Source organism: Trifolium pratense, linkage group LG5 (genome assembly GCF_020283565.1).
Source record: "Trifolium pratense cultivar HEN17-A07 linkage group LG5, ARS_RC_1.1, whole genome shotgun sequence".
In the NCBI taxonomy this organism is placed as follows: domain Eukaryota; kingdom Viridiplantae; phylum Streptophyta; class Magnoliopsida; order Fabales; family Fabaceae; genus Trifolium; species Trifolium pratense.
Window position 1 is genome coordinate 6,085,832 of NC_060063.1, and position 5,444 is coordinate 6,091,275.

The window sequence follows — 5,444 nt, forward strand, 5'->3', positions numbered from 1 at the left end:
TCATGTGTGAGGTCCTGTCTTCTTGAAGATGCATATGCATATTAGCATGAACCTTAGTAGCTGGTATTAGGTACAACCTTATAGATTTATTAGATAACTTTTTCATTTCCCTACTGGGTTCAACTACTATATTAGGTAAGAGTTTGATGCAGAGTAGTATCAAATCAATTGACAATGAGCTTTTTGTTTTTGTTTTCATTTGTTTACTTCTAAAATAGAACCAAACATAAATAAGTTTCTAAAAGTATTTTTGAAAAAGGCAGAAAATGTTAAATGTTACTATGGTGGTTTGTTGAAACCATGATGACTTAAATGTGAGTGTTAAACTAACCGACAAATCAAACATGCAAGTAGGGGAAAATGGTGCATTAAACCCAAATACAAATTATTTAGACACACTCATTATAGTTAAAAATATCTAATCTAAATATAAAAGAGTTTAATGTTGTGACTAATTTATTTCTCTTTTAATATTTATCATGTATGTGTGTGTCCAAATCATTTTTATTTGTAGTTATGTCCATGCAAGTGTTACTCGTGAAGAGAAACTATTAGAAATCTTCTACAAAAAGTGGAATCAAATTCACATAATGAGCCATATCGTAGGACTGAACATGTATATTTGATGAATGTTTAATTTTTTCTTTTTTTATAATCACTTTGATATACAATATCTTGAAAAGTTTGAAGTTAAATGTGTTTGACGTGAAGCAAATTTGGGATCGGTGTATCATGGAAAATTTACTAAGGGAGCATAGGGAAAAAAACACGTTAAGAAAATCTATTTACCATATAGTCCTCAATCATAATAATGTAATAAATATAATTAGAAACACGGACATGGTTGTTTTTTGTCTCAATTTGTTTAATTATTATATTCACAAATGCAAATGCGTATATTTATAACACTTGTTAAGAATTTAGTAACAAAATCTAAAATATTGTTTTAAATTTATTTTTTTTGTGGTCAAGTTATTATTTAATTCTATAACCAAATTTATGAATTTAGAGAAGCAATGCATCATTACTGGGTACATACAACCAAGGTTTTTTTTTTTTTTTTGACTAAATACAACCAAGGTTGTTAAAATCGTGCATTAACACGTAAAATTGGGTTGCGTCGATTTTTCGTGTTCAAGTATAGAAAATGTGTTAAATCAGTGTTAAATTTTTCTTTTGATTAACTCACAAAAAAATAGTTTTAAACGAGTTACTTTGTGGTAAAATTGGATATAATTGAGGTAAAAACAAATAAATTTCTTTTGATTTTACTCGATTTTAAAGAAATTTATTCTTTTCTTTTTGAGTTTGATAAAAGAATAAAAACTCATTAAAATCTCGTTTTTCGAATATTTTTTTTGGAATGTTTTTATGATTTGGTAGGATAATTTAAGTTGTTATTTTGGTGTTAACCCTCTAGTTTTCAGAGGAATGAGACTCCAATAATCCGGAATTCGACTACGAGATCAATAATGACTGACCAAGAAATTGTTTCATCTAGGAATTGATCCGTTATTTTGTGAAGATCATTAACCAATTTAGCTTAATGTCTTGGTTATAATTTAAGTTCTTTGATTACAAGTTTATGAGCACGACACTTTATTATGCCGATTTGTTTTTATTAGTTTTTGTGGCTACTCACCATGGCTAGCTGTGAGTAGCCTACTTTGCCTTGGAGTTGCAAGGAATTCTTTTGTGGTGGTTATATAATTCATATCCTTACTCTATATTATAACATCTTGTTTGATTGATTTAAACTTATTGTACTGTATTGTATTGTCTTGCATATGCTTTGATCATGTGTATGCTTGTTTTAGGTGAAAATCAAAGAACCGAAAGGAGAAGATGGAAATCAAAACTATAGGGTTAAACAAGAGGTCATAGTATGCGAATAACGATGATCAATTTTTGTCATTTGGGAGAAAGAATAGAAAACTGAAAAAATTTCATAGTTTTTAAGAGCGTTGGATGATTTCATGTGAGCATGGAAGTACGTGTGAAGATGAGAACATATTTATGGACCAAGACGGTATTCTCAACATCCATCTTCAAATTCAAGCGATTTCGCAAGTCATAATTAGAAATTCTATTATACTATTTTCTTGAATCTTTAAAGTTGAAATGTTGAATCCTAGACAACTTATTGTATGGTCATTTTTTGATGGACAAAGCAAAACATACTTCCCAACATTTTGGTTTAACGGAAGTTTCGTCTGGAATTAATTTGGGTGTACAAGAATTTCATCGATCAATCTTTTTCTGAAGTTATTGTGAAAACAACATAATATATAAAGGGCATGATGACTGATTCAGACTGGCCAAAATAGGTTTTACTTATATTTAAATTAATATATATTTAAATTACTTGCGTCGTTGCTTAAGTGTTGTTTTGCGGCAGCTGGTATGTGGATACTTCCCTCTTCAGGGTCTCATTATTTGGACGAATCAAGATGATGAAAGCGAAAACAATGACAATGATGTTGAAGAATTATTTGTTGATTCAGAAAAATAATCAACATGGTTCATAAAAAGGGCTCAGATTGAATCATTCACGAAGAGGTTTGTTTGTGATAATATATGTTTTATGTTTCATTGCACTGTTTCTTTCTATTATTTGTTTTGCTGCAGTGCCATTATTGAAGAAACTATGAATAACCCACAAAATGGTTTTGAACAATGAGTAACTGTTCTTTATTGAATGTATCAATTATTTCAAAATTGTATGACGAACATAACTTTCTTTGTTTTTAATATCTTTTGTAAATACATAATATGTTTAAATCTCAATACAATATGTTTAACTCACGATTATATCAACAAAAAGAGTTGCAGATCAATGTTCAGGATCCTTTAATTTCTTGTACCATTGAGATCGGAGAGTCTACATGCTATGAAGCATTATTAGAGTGAATAGTTGTAAAAATATTTAAGTACAATTAATTAAATATAATGCAGATCTTACCAAGTTTCGAAGCTAAAACGAAATTTGGATTTGTATTTGGCTCTCGTGAGATTCAATGGCAATTCACTGCCGTCAACAAAATGTTTTTTTTTTAAAGAGTTTTTAAGAGCATCAGATGGTTTCATGTGAGCATGAAAGTGTGTGTGAAGATGAAAACAAATTTATGGACCGCAAGTTATAATTATAAATTTTATTACACTATTATAAGGCCATTCTTTGAAGAACAGAACAAATCCTACTTACGTGCATTTTTTTTAACCGAAGTTTCGACTGAAATTAATTTGGATGTACAAGAATTTCATCGATCAATCTTTTTCTGAAGTTATTGTGAAAACAACAGAATATACCAAGTGCATAATGACTGATTCAGACTGGCCAAAACATGTTTTACTTATATTTAAATTTGTTTATTTAAATTAGTTACATCATTGTTTAAGTGTTATTTTGTGGAGGCTGCCGTGTGGATACTTCTCTCTTCCCCTATCATCATGTCTTACATTTTGAATGTGGCTGAAACTTCAAAATGATTATTTGAACTTCTTTCACCCAATATTTACGTCGTTGTTTAAATGTTGTTTTGTGGCGGCTGCTGCGTGGATACTTGCCTCTTCCTCCTCTCACCATGTCTTACATTCTGAATGTGGCTGAAACTTCAAAAGTTCTACGAATTTCTCTCACACAATACTTTCGAGATTTGTAATTATGATTGAGGAATATATTTTAAATTCAGCTATAATTTTGGGACCCGGATTCCGTGCAGTCACCTTTTTGGTGCAGTCATGCATTCAGGCCATCTACAGCCGTCTGATCAAGATCAGACGATTATGATTTAAAAACTTATTTATTGACTGCATTTGTTTAAGCCGTCCGATTACGATCGGACGGCTATAAAACGACTGCATGGAAAAGTGACTGCACCAGATCCAATTCCATAATTTTGAGAGAAAATATTCCAACATGTTTGTAGCAATTGATGGTCATGTATCAAGGATTACATTTTTAAAAATAATAAGTACATTATAGAATGGCACAACCAACTTGAATTATACACAACAGACATTAAAAAGTCTATTACGCATGTATATTGTTTACATTTGTATTTACTTATTAAGATGTTAATACTTCTTATTTACCATGTTTGTTAATATAAGATACACTAAGTTAGTGAAATCAAAAGAACAAAATCAACAAGGGTACCAATACATTGGAAGCTCGAAAATCAAAAGAATAGCAACAAAATCAAAAGCACCAAGAAGAGGTTGAGGTTCCAAAATCAACAAGCAACAAACAAAAAGCAAAGCAAACTAAAAAATTCTTCAGAACTCAAGCACAACAAATACATAGCAGAAATAGTGAAATAGATGAAAGCAACGAACCTAAGATGAGAGCAACGAACAAACTCTTCTTAATGGGAGAGATGAGAGCAACAAAACTGAAGAAAATGAGTTAGAGATTAGACTTGTTATAGGAATCTACGATGAAGAGATGAGTTAGGATCATAGTCGTTGAATGAAACTGAAGCGAAGAACGATGGTACTACACCCGTCAATCATTAAAGGGAAACGATGAGAGTTTATGGTTTTTTCAATTTTTAAGAGCCCCTCTTTGTACTCCACTTTTCTTTTCTATAATTTATTTTGAGTTTAAAAAAAAAAAAAAATTTTAAGAGATATTGGTAAATCAAATGATATACTTTGTGTCCTCTTATTAAGCTACTTTTTTTCATAAAAAAAAAAAGAAGAATTGGGTACTTTCTATCGTCTCCATGGACAATGGCTTGTCGGTATAAGTCAATTAGTAGCTCTTAAAATGTTGTTATATAATATGCAAACAAGATCATAAGTTCGAACATGAGTTTTTTCCAGTTTCCTACCAATATATTTGACATTTATTAAAAAAAAAAACTAATTTATAACCAAATCATAAACTTACTTAAGTGATTAATGAGTTCTTCTAAGACCAATTGTTTGTGAGAATTTAAATTTGATTTATAAGAATAACAATTTTTTGTCAAACTTTATTTATATATTATAGTTTAACTCTAAATTCACGATTCGACCTCGAACTCCAAATTCTCCATGTTTAAACAATAAAAATTTCCATTTCTCAACATCTAAAGTAAATAAACGGGTGCTTAAAATAAATAAAATAAAATAATTCCCATGCTTAAAATAAATAAATGAGTTTATCAGGGTTCAAACTCTCAATGCTACATATTACATTCAATATCTCTATTAACATAAATTAGACTCGTGTAGATAAACAAAACTGAATTTTATTTTTTTGATATAAAAAAAACTGATTTTTGGTACATAAAATAAAAAAACTGATTTATTACTTGCAAAAAATAACTTATTTACTTTAATTAATAAAAATATTTACAAACAAAATAATTAATGAAAAATTATTATTGCCGCTCTCAAAAAAAGAAAAATTATTATTGCCGACAAAAGTTTTATTTAAATTTAAAATTTGAAAGTTC